This window comes from Rhinopithecus roxellana, chromosome 4, assembly GCF_007565055.1.
Source record: "Rhinopithecus roxellana isolate Shanxi Qingling chromosome 4, ASM756505v1, whole genome shotgun sequence".
NCBI classification, from domain to species: Eukaryota; Metazoa; Chordata; class Mammalia; order Primates; family Cercopithecidae; genus Rhinopithecus; species Rhinopithecus roxellana.
Genome location: NC_044552.1, coordinates 150,915,266 through 150,927,217, shown reverse-complemented (window position 1 = coordinate 150,927,217; position 11,952 = coordinate 150,915,266). Strand labels below are relative to the sequence as shown.

Below are 11,952 nucleotides of genomic sequence, written 5' to 3'. Positions count from 1 at the left end.
CTCATGCCTCGGCCTCCCCAGTAGTTGGGATTCCAGGCACATCCCCACGCCTGGCTGAGGTCATAGGCTTTGTTAGCTGTACCCACAGCCTCCCTGTGCACCCAGCCACTGGTTAGAGGTTGCTGTATTGACCCTGACAGTGACCCTTGGTCTTTGCAGTTGTGCCGCCCACTCTGCATTCCTATTCGCAGCAGCTCAATCTTGTCTCTTTCAAAATAATTTCAAACAACAATAATTATATATATGTATTAGGTACAATGTGAAGTTTTGATACATGTTTGTATTGTGAAATGATAGAATCCAGCTAAATAACTTATTACTGCACAAACATCTTTTTTTTGTGAAGAAAACATTGAAAATCTGTTATTTTAGCAATTTTGAAATATACAATACAATATGTTGACTATCGTTACCATGCTATGCAATAGATCACTAGAGCTTCTTTTAAAAAAATAGCACGCTTAACTTTATTTCTTCATTTTTCACTTAAAAGCTTGATTTTATAAAACATAAGTGTTTTCAAGAATTCTGCATCACAAGACACTAAACAGCAGAAATATTCATTGCTTCACAGGTTCAAGTTATAGAAATTAAATCTGTAAATTTATTCAATATGGAAAGCTAGATGATGAAATAAATGTGAAAAGGACCCGGTAGAGCAATATTGCATTGATTATGGATTATTGGTTACTTTCAGGATTTAAACAAAGATTCTAAGTGTTTAGACTTCTTTCATTGTATTTTATATTTAAATATCTCCCTACCTGTACTGAGTCAAGCTACTTGACCAAAATGTCTGATTAGGGAAGCATTTCATTTTATAGCAAAAGTTTTTCCATCTACAGTTACCATCTGCAATGGAATTTACATTACGGTGCTGACAAAAACTTCCTGGTTCCTTTTGAACAATGTGCAATGAATTCATTGTGTCAACCCCATGGTAAGTCAAACAGGTATCAAAAAACACGGAACAATTACACACAGTTCCGTAAAGTATAATATTGATTTTTCCCATGTAAACATTAACCAATGAAATAAAATGTATCAGCTGTAGTTGACTTGGTTTCAGGAAAACCACATTCGAAAATTACATTATCTTCCTCTTGTCATCCTCAGTCGTTGTGGGCCACCATGCTGTGAGCTGTGTGGATGTAGCAGTAAGTGAACGAAGGCAAACTTCCTTGGATTGGTAATGAACTGTGGTCCTCACTCTTCCCATCTTCCAGGTACAACCAGATCTTTGCATAAATCACATATCAAATGAACACGAAAATTCCAACAGTGGCAGAAATGTCACTAACTGTGGGGCATCTGATCCCTGGATGGATTGTGTCCTGGATAGCTTTCTAAGGCTTTTCTCAGGGTCCACTGTCGTCTTCTCTCAGGGCAGACTGTCTTTTCTCTGGGTTCACTGTCACCTTTTCTCTGGATGCACTGTCATCTTTTCTCTGGGTTCACTGTTGTGCTTTCTGTGAGTTCACTGTCGCCTTTTCTTTGGGTGCACCGTCATCTTTTCTCTGGGTCACTGTCGTCTTTTCTCTGGGTGCACTGTTGTATTTTCTGTGGGTTCACTGTCATCTTTTCTTTGGGTGTACTATCATCTTTTCTCTGGGTTCACTGTTGTCTTTTCTCTGGGTTCACTATTGTATTTTCTCTGGGTGCATCATTGTTTTTTCTCTGGGTGAACCGTCATCTTTTCTCTGGGGCCACTGATTTATTTTTTCTGGCTTCATTGTCGTTTTTTCTCTGGGTTCACTCATATTTTCTCTGGGTGCACCGTCGTCCTTTCTCTGGGTGAACTGTCATCTTTTCTCTGGGGTCATTGTCATCTTTTCTCTGGGTTCACCATTGTCCTTTCTCTGGGTGAACTGTCATCTTTTCTCTGGGGTCACTGATGTTTTTTCTCTGGGTTCACTGTTATGTTTTCTCTGGATGCACTGTCATCTTTTCTTGAGGTTCACCATTGTCCTTTCTCTGAATTCACTGCCACCTTTTCTCTGGGTGCACTGTCGTCTTTTCCCTGGGTGCACTGTTATCTTTTCTCTGGGTTCACCGTTGTATTTTCTCTGGGTTCACTATTGTCTTTTCCCTGGGATCACTGTTGTATTTTCTCTGGATTCACCGTTGTCTTTTCTCTGACTTCACCATCATCTTTTCTCTGGGTTCACTGTTGTTTTTTCTCTAGGTTCACCATCATCTTTCCTCTGGGTGCATTTTCATCTTTTCTCTGGGTTCATCGTCGTCTTTTCTTTGGGTTCACTGCCGTGTTTTCTCTGGGTGCACCGTCATCTTTTCTCTGGGTAAACTGTCATCTTTTCTCGGGGTTCACTGTCGTCTTTTCTCTGGGTTCACTGTCGTCTTTTCTCTGGGTTCACTGTCCTCTTTTCTCTGGGTTCACTGTTGTTTTCTCTGGGTGCACCATTGTCTTTTCTCCAGGTTCACCAGCTTCTTTCTTCTGGGTTCACCGTCATCTTTTCTGTGGGTGCACTGTAGTCTTTTCTCTGGGTTCACTGTCATATTTTCTCTGGGTTCACTGCTGTATTTTCTCGTTTCACCGTCATCTTTTCTGTGGGTTCACCGTCATCTTTTCTCTGGGTTCACTGTCCAATTTTCTCTATGTTCACTGTCGTCCTTTCTCTAAATGCACTGTCATCTTTTCTCTGGGTTCAGTGTTGTCTTTTCTTAGGGTGCACTGTCGTCTTTTCTGTGGATTCATGGTCATCTTTTCTCTGGGTTTATTGTCGAATTTTCTGTATGTTCACTGTTGAATTTTCTCTACATTCACTGTCATTCTTTCTGTAAATGCACTGTCATCTTTTCTCTGGGTTCACTGTCGTCTTTTCTCTTGATTCACTATCGTCTTTTCTCTTGATTCACTATCATCTTTTCTCTGGTTTCACTGTCGTCTTTTCTCTGGGTGCACTATCGTCTTTTCTCTGGGTTCACCATCGTGTTTTTTCTGGGTTCACTGTGGCCTTTTCTCTGTATTCACTGTTGTCATTTCTCTGGGTTCACTCTCCGTTGTCTGATTTCACTATAGTCTTTTCTCTTGGTTCACCGTCGTCTTTTCTCTGGGTTCAGTGTGGCCTTTTCTCTGTGTTCACTGTTATATTTTCTCTGTGTTCACTGTGGCCTTTTCTCTGGGTGCCCTGCTGTCTTTACTCTGGGTGCACCATCGTCTTTTCTCTGGGTTCACTGTTGTATTTTCTGTGGGTTCACTGTAGTATTTTCTCTGAATTCACATCATCTTTTCTGTGGGTGCACTGCTGTTTTTTTCAGGTTCACCTTTGTCTTTTTTCTGGGTTCACTGTTGTCTTTTCTCTGGGTTCACTGTTGTCTTTTCTCTAGGTTCATTGTCATTCCTCTGGGTTCACTGTCATCTTTTATCTGGGTTCACTCTTGTCTTTTCTTTGGGTTCACTGTTATATTTTCTCTGGATTCACTGTCATCTTTCCTCTGGGCTCACTCTCATGTTTTCTCTGGGTGCACCATCGTCTTTTCTCTGGGTAAATGTCGTCTTTTCTCTGGGTTCACTGTTGTATTTTCTCTGAGTGCACTGTCATTTTTTCTCTGGATTCACTGTTGTCTTTTCTCTGGGTTCACTGTTGTATTTTCTCTGGGTGCACCGTCATCTTTTCTCTGGATTCACTGTTGTATTTTCTCTGGGTGCACTGTCATCTTTTCTCTGGGAGCACCATTGTCTTTTATCTGAGTTCACTGTATTTTCTCTGGGTCCACTGTCATATTTTCTCTGGGTTCACTGTTATAGTTTCTCTGGGTGCAGTCATCTTTTCTCTGGGTTCACTGCTGTATTTTCTCTTGGATCACCGTCGTGTTTTCTCTGGGTTCACCATCATCTTTTCTCTGGGTTTACTGTCATGTTTTCTCTGGGTGCACTGTTGTATTTTCTCTGGATTCACTGGTGTATTTTCTCTGGGTTCACTGTCATCTTTTCTCTGGGTTCACTGTTGTATTGTCTCTGGGTGCACTGTCATCTTTTCTCTGGATTCTTTGTCTATTTTCTCTGGGTTCACTGTCATCTTTTCTCTGTGTTCATCGTCATCTTTTCTCTCAGTTCACTGTTGTCTTTTCTCTGTGTTCACTCTCATCTTTTCTCTGGGTTGACTGTCATCTTTTCTCAAAGAGCACTGTTGTGTTTTCTCTAGGTTCAACGTTGTCTTTTCTCTGTTCACGGTCATCTTTTCTCTATGTGAACTGTTGTCTTTTCTCTGGGTTCACTGTTGTCTTTTCTCTGGGTTCACTGTTGAATTTTCTCTATGTTCACCATCGTCCTTTCTCTGAATGCACTATTGTCTTTTCACTGGGTTCACTGTAGTTATTTCTTTTGGTTCACTATCATCTTTTCTCTGGGTTCACTGTCGTCTTTTCTCTGGGTGCACTTTCATCTTTTCTCTGGGTTCACTGTGGCCTTTTCTCTGGGTCAACTGTTGTTTTTTCTATGGGTTCATTGTCATATTTCCTGTGGATTCACAATTGTATTTTCCCTGAATTCACCACCGTCTTTTCTCTAGTTGCACTGTTGCTTTTTCTCAGGGTTCACCTTTGTCTTTTTTCTGGGTTCACCGGTGTCTTTCCTCTGGGTTCACTGTCATCTTTTCTCTGGGTTCACTGTGGCCTTTACTCTGGGTACACTTTTGTCTTTTCTCTGGGTTCACTGTTGTCTTTTCTCTGGGTTCACTGTTGTCTTTTCTCTGGATTCACTGTTGTATTTTCTGTGGGTTCACTATCGTATTTTCTCTGAATTCACCATCGTCATCTCTCTGGGTGCACTGTCATTTTTTCTCAGGGTTCACCTTCGTCTTTTCTCTGGGTTCACTGACATCTTTTCTCTGGGTTCATTGACATCTTTTCTCTGGGTTCACTGTTGTATTTTCTCTATGTGCACTGTCATATGTTTTGTGGGTTCACTGTCATCTTTTCTCTACGTTCACTGTTGTCTTTTCTCTGTTCTCAGTCGTCTTTTCTCTGGATTCGCCATCATCTTTTCTTTGGGTTCACTTTCATGTTTTCTCTAGGTTCATTTTTCTATCTCTCGGTGCACTATCATTTTTCCTCTAGGTTCACTACTGTCTTTTCTCTGTGTTCACAGTCGTCATTTCTCTGGGTTCACCGTCATCTTTTTTGGGGGTTTACTGTTGCTTTGTCTCTAGGTTCATTGTCTTTTTTTCCTCTGGGTGCACTATCATCTTTTCTTTGGGTGCCCTCTAATTTTTTCTCTGGGTTCCCTGTCGTCTTTTCTTTGTGTTCATGGTCGTCTTTTCTCTGGGTTCACTGTTGTATTTTCTCTAGGTTCATTGTCATAGTTTTTTTTTTTTTTTTGTTCACTGTCATCTTTTCTCTGGGTTCACTGTTGTATTTTCTCTGGGTTCACTGTCGACTTTTCTCTGGGTACATGGTTGTCTTTTCTCTGTGTTCACTGTTGTCTTTTCTCTGGTTTTACCATTGTCTTTTCTCTGGGTTCACTGTCGTCTCTCCTCTAAATTCACTGTCGTCATTTCTTTGGGTCCACTTTCATTGTTTTCTGGGTGCACAGTCATTTTTTCTGTGGGGTCACTGTCGTCTTTTCTCTGCATTCACTGTATTTTCTGTGGGATCACTGTCGTATTTTCTGTGTGTTCACCATTGTCTTTTGTCTGGATTCACTGTAATTGCTTCTCTGGGTTCACTGTTCTACTTTTCCTGAGTTCATCATCATCTTTTCTCTGGGTGCACTGTCATCTTTCTCTGCATTTCTCTGTTGTATTTTTTCTGTATTCACTGTTGTCTTTTGTCTGGGTTCACTGTCGCCTTTCCTCTGTGTTCACAGTCGTCTTTTCTCTGCGTTCACCATCATCTTTTCTTTCAGTTCATTGTCACCCTTTTTTCTGGGTGCACCATGATCTTTTCTTTGGGTGCACTATAATTTTCTCTCTGGGTTCGCTGCCATATTTTCTTTGGATTCACCATCATCTTTTCTCTGGTTTCACTGTTGTATTTTCTCTGGGTTCACTGTTCACTTTTTTCTGGGTGCACGGTCTTCTTTGCTCTGTGTTCACTGTTGTCTTTTTTCTGGTTTCACCGTTGTCTTTTGTTTGGGTTCACTGTCATCGTTTCTTTGGGTTCACCATCATCATTTCTTTGGGTGCAGTGTTGTCTTTCTTTGGGTGCAGTGTCATCTTTTCTCTGGGATCACTGTCGTGTTTTCTCTGGGTTCACTGTATTTTCTGTGGCTTCACTGTCGTATTTAATCTGGGTTCACTATTGTCTTTTCTCTGTGTTCACTGACACCTCTTGTCTGGGTTCACTGTTCTACTTTCTCTGAGTTCACTGTCGTCTTTTATCTGGGTGCACCATCATCTTTCTCTAAATTTCTCTGTTGTATTTTTTCGGTGTTCACTGTCTTTCTTATGGGTGCACTGTCGTCTTTTCTCTGGGTTCACTGTCCTCTTGTCTCTGGGTTCACTGTCATCTTTTCTCTGTGTTCACTTTTATATTTTCTTTAGGTATACCGTCATAGTTTTTCTGGGTCCACTGTTGTCTTTTCTCTGCATTCACTGTTGTCTTTTCTCTGTGTTCATAGTCGTCTTTTCCCTGGGCTCACTACTGTATTTTCTTTGAGTTCACTGTCGTCTTTTCCCTGGGTTCACTATTGTATTTTCTTTGGGTTCACTGTCATCTTTCTCTGGGTTCACTGTCATCTTTTCTCTGGGTTCACTGTTGCATTTTCCCTGGATTCACTGTTGTATTTTCTTTGGTTCACTGTCATCTTTTCTCTGGGTTCACTGTCGTATATTCTCTGGGTTCACTGTTGACTTTTCTCTAGGTGCACGGTTGTCTTTTCTCTGTGTTCACTGTTGTCTTTTCTCTGGTTTCACCATTGTCTTTCCTCTGAATTCACCATCGTCATTTCTTTGGGTGCACTTTCATTTTCTCTGGGTGCACCATCATTTTTTCTCTGGGGTCACTGTCGTCTTTTCTCTGCATTCGCTGTATTATTTTCTGTGGGTTCACTGTTGTATTTTCTCTGGGTTCACTGACATCTCTCTGAGTTCACTGTTCTATTTTCCCTGAGTTCACCGTCATCTTTTCTCTGGGTGCACCGTCATCTTTCTCTGTTCACTGTCAATTTTAGTTTCACTGTCATCTTCTCTCTGGGTTCACTGTTGTATTTTCTCTAGGTCCACCATCATATTTTTTTCTGGGTGCACTGTTATCTTTTCTCTATGTTCACTGTCATCTTTTCTCTAGGTTCACGGTTGTCTTTTCTCTGTGTTCACAGTCATCTTTTCTCTGAGTTCACCATCATCTTTTCTCTGGGTTTACTGTTGTCTCTTCTCTAGGTTCACTGTCATCTTTTCTCTGGGTGAAATATAATCTTTTCTCTGGGTTCACTGTTGTCTTTTCTCTAGGTGAAACTTCGTGTTTTCTCTTGGTCCATCGTCATCTTTTCTCTGGATGCACTGCTGTCTTTTCTCTGGGTTCACTTTCTTTTATCTGAGTTCACTGTCATCTCTTAGTGCACTGTCGTTTTTACTCTGGTTGCACTGTCGTCTTTACTCTGAAAGCGCTGTTGCCTTTTTTCTGTGTTCACTATCATGTTTTCTCTGGGTTCACTGTCATATTTTCTCTGGATTCACTATCATATCTTCCCTTGGTTCACTGTTGTATTTTCAGTGGATAGACTGTCATCTTTTCTCCATCTGCACTGTCATCTTTTCTCTGACGTCATGTTTATTTTTTCACTGGATTCACTGTCATCTTTTTTCTGGGGTCACTGTCATCTTTTTTTCTGCTTTCACCGTTGTGTTTTCTCTGGGTTCACCGTCGTGTTTTCTCTGGGTTCACCGTCGTCTTTTCTCTGGGTTCACCGTCGTCTTCTCTCTGGGTTCACCGTCGTCTTTTCTCTGGGTTCACCGTCGTCTTCTCTCTGGGTTCACCGTCGTCTTCTCTCTGGGTTCACCGTCGTCTTCTCTCGGGGTTCACCGTCGTCTTCTCTCTGGGTTCACCGTCGTCTTCTCTCTGGGTTCACCGTCGTCTTCTCTCGGGGTTCACCGTCGTCTTCTCTCGGGGTTCACCGTCGTCTTCTCTCGGGGTTCACCGTCGTCTTTTCTCTGGGTTCACCGTCGTCTTTTCTCTGGGTTCACCGTCGTCTTTTCTCTGGGTTCACCGTCGTCTTTTCTCTGGGTTCACCATTGTCTTTTCTATGGGTTCACCGTCGTCTTTTCTCTGGGTTCACCGTCGTCTTTTCTCTGGGTTCACCATTGTCTTTTCTCTGGGTTCACCGTCGTCTTTTCTCGGGGTTCACCGTCGTCTTTTCTCGGGGTTCACCGTCGTCTTTTCTCGGGGTTCACCGTCGTCTTTTCTCGGGGTTCACCGTCGTCTTTTCTCGGGGTTCACCGTCGTCTTTTCTCTGGGTTCACCGTCGTCTTTTCTCTGGGTTCACCATTGTCTTTTCTCTGGGTTCACCGTCGTCTTTTCTTTGGGTGCACTCTTGTCTTTTCTCTGGGTGCACGGTCATCTTTTCTCTTGGTTCACTGTTGTATTTTTTCTGGGTGCACTTTCATCTTTTGTCTAGGTTCACTATCGTCTTTTCTCTGGGTTCACTGTTATATTTTCTTTGGGTTCATTGTTGTATTTTTTCTGGGTTCACTGTTGTATTTTCTCTGTTTACTGTCATTTTTTCTCTGGGTTCACTGTTGTTTTTTCTTTGGGTGCACCATCATCTTTTCTCTGGCGTCACTGTCATCTTTTCTCTGGATTCACTGTATTTTCTGTGGGTTCACTGTCGTATTTTCTCTGGCTTCACTATCATCTCTTCTCTTGGTTCGCTGTCATCTTTTCTCTGGGTTCACTGTCGTCTTTCCTCTGGGTGCACTACTATGTTTCTCTGCGTTTCTCTGTTGTATTTTTTCTGGGTTCAATGTCGTCTTTTCTCTCTGTGCATTGTCATCTTTTTTCTGGGTTCACTGTTATCTTTTTCCTGGACTTACCATCGTCTTTTTTCTATGTTCACTGTCAAATTTTTTCTAAGTTCACCATCGCGCTTTCTCTGGGTTCACTGTTATATCTTTTGTCTGGGTGTACCATCGTCTTTCTCTGCATTTCTCTGTTGTATTTTCCCTGTGTTCACTGTTGTATTTTATCTTGATTCACTGTTGTCTTTTCCTGTTTCACTGTCATCTTTTCTCTGGTTTCACTGTTGTGTTTTCTCTGAGTTCATCATCTTCTTTCCTCAGTGTTCACCATCATCTTTTTTTCTAAGTTCACTGTCATCTTTTCTGTGTTGTAATTTCTCTGTGTTCACTGTCGTCTTTTTGCTAAGTTCACTGTTTTCTTTTTAGGTTTCACTGTCATCTTTTTTCTTGGTGCACCATCGTCTTTTCTCTGGGGTCATTGTCTTTTCTCTGGGTTCACTGTATTTTCTCTGGGTTCACTGTCGTGTTTTCTCTGGGTTCTTCATTGTCTTTTTTCTGGGTTCACTGTCTTCTCTGGGTTCTCTATTGTACTTTCTCTGAGTTCACCGTTGTCTATTCTCTGGGTGCACCATCATCTTTCTCTGCATTTCTCTGTTGTATGTTTTCTGGGTTCACTGTCATCTTTTTTCTGGGTGCTTTGTTGTCTTTTCTCTGGGTTTGCTGTCATCTTTCCTCTGGGTTCACTGTTATCTTATCTCTGAGTTCACTGTCATCTTTTCTGTAGGTTCACTGTCATCTTTTTTCTGAGTTTGCTGTTGTATTTTCTTTAGGTCTGCCATCGTATTTTTTCTAGATGTGCTGTCATCTTTTCTCTGCATTCACTGTCGTCTTTTCTCTGGGTTCACTGTTGTCTTTTCTCTGGGTTCACCTTCTTCTTTTCTCTGGCCTCACTGTTTTCTTTTCTCTAGGTTTACTGTCATCTTTTCTCTGGGTTCACTGTTGTCTTTTTTCTGAGTTCACTGTCATGATTTCTCTTAGTTCACTGCTGTCTTTTCTCTGGGTGAACCTTCACGTTTTCTCTTCGTCTACCATTGTCTTTTCGCTGGGTTCACTGTTTTATATTCTCTGGGTTCACTGTCATCTTTTCTTTGAGCGCACTCATTGTCTTTTCTCTGAAAGCAACGTCTTCTTTTTTCTGGGTTCACCATCTGTTTCCTCTGGGTTCACTGTCGTATTTTCTCTCAATTCAGTGTCATATTTTCTCTGGGTTCACGTTGTATTTTCTCTGTGTTCTTTTTTGTCTTTTCTGTGGATACACCATCACCTTTTCTCTGGGTGCACTCTCATCTTTTCTCTGGGGTCACTTCTGTATTTTCACTGGATTCACTGTCATCTTTTTTATTGGGTCACTGTCATCTTTTTTTGTGGGTTCACTGTTGTCTTTTCTCTGTGTTCACCATCATCTTTTCTCTGGGTGCACTGTTGTTTTTTATCTGGGGTCACTTTTGTATTTTCAGTGATTCACTGTCATCTTTTTTCTTGAGTTACTGTCATCTTTTTTCTGGGTTCACCGTTGTCTTTTGTCTGGGTTCACTGTCATCTTTTCTCTGGGGTCATTGTCTTTTCTTTGGGTACATGCTCCTCTTTTCTCTGGGTCCTGTTGTCTTTTCTCTGGGTTCACTGTCTTATTTTCTCTGGGTTCATCATTGTCTTTTCTCTGGGTTCACTGTCACCTCTTCTCTGGGTTCACTGTCATACTTTCTCTGAGTTCACCGCCATCTTTTCTCTGGGGGCACAGTCATATTTCTCTGCCTTTCTCTGTTGTATTTTTTCTGAATTTACTGTGTTTTTCTCTGAAAGCACTCTCATCTTTCCTCTGGGTTCACTGTCACCTTTTTCTGGGGTCACTGTTGTATTTGCTCTGGATTCACTGCCTTGTCTTCTCTGGGTTCACTGTCTTCTTTTCCCTTGGTTTACTGTCATCTTTTCCCTTGGTTTACTGTCATCTTTTCCCTTGGTTTACTGTCATCTTTTCCCTTGGTTTACTGTCATCTTTTCCCTTGGTTTACTGTCATCTTTTCTCTGGATTCATTGTCATCTTTTCTCTGTGTTTGTTGTTGTCTTTTCTCTGGGGGCACTGTCATCTTTTCTCTGGGTTCACTGTTGTATTTTCTCTAGGCGCACCGTCGTATTTTTTCTGGGTGCACTGTTGTGTTTTTTCTATATTCACTGTCGTCTTTTTTCTAGGTTCACTGTCATCTTTTCTCTGTGTTCTCAGTTGTCTATTCTCTAGGTTCATCATCATCTTTTCTTTGAGTTCACGTTCATCTTTTTTCTAGGTTCATTTTCTTTTCTCTCGGTGCACTATTATCTTTTCTCTTGGTACACTATCATCTTCTCTCTGGCTTCACGTTGTCTTTTTTCTGGGTTCACTGTTGTATATTCTTTGTGTGCACTTTTGTCTCTTGTCTGGGTTCACTATCTTTTATCTGGGTTCACTGTTGAATTTTCTTTGGATTCATTGTTGTCTTTTCACTGGGTTCACTGTTGTAGTTTCTATTTGTTCACTGTCATCTTTTCTCTGGTTTCACTGTTGTTTTTTCCTCGAGTACACTGTCATCTTTTCTCTGGGTGCACCATCATGATTTCTCTGGGGTCACCATCGTCTTTTCTCTGGGTTCACTGTATTTTCTGTGGATTCACTGTCATATTTTCTTTGGCTTCACCATCGTCTATTCTCTGGGTTCACTGTCATCTTTTCTCTGGGATCACTGTCCTACTTTCTCTGAGTTCACTGCCATCTTTTCTCTGGGTGCATCATCATGTTTCACTGCGTTTCTCTCTTGTATTTTTTCTGGGTTCACTGTCATCTTTTCTCTGGGTGTACTTTCATCTTTTTTCTGTGTTCACTGTTATCTTTTCTCTGGGGTCACTCTTTAATTTTTGGATTCACTGTATTCTTTTCTCTGGGTTCACTGTTGTCTTTTCTCTGGGTTCACTGTCATCTTTTCTGTGAGTTCACTGTAGTATTTTCTCT

General features: G+C 41.4%; 1 long non-coding RNA gene across 1 annotated transcript in view; it reads left to right on the top strand.

The window, feature by feature from the left end:
- The window catches only part of LOC115897000, a 38,021-nt gene that overhangs the window by 1,032 nt on the left and 25,037 nt on the right, over window positions 1-11,952 (top strand). Inside the window, exon 2 of the long non-coding RNA XR_004056962.1 lies at window positions 1,117-1,226. This is a non-coding gene — a long non-coding RNA (uncharacterized LOC115897000). The remainder of the gene's footprint in view (window positions 1-1,116; window positions 1,227-11,952) is intronic.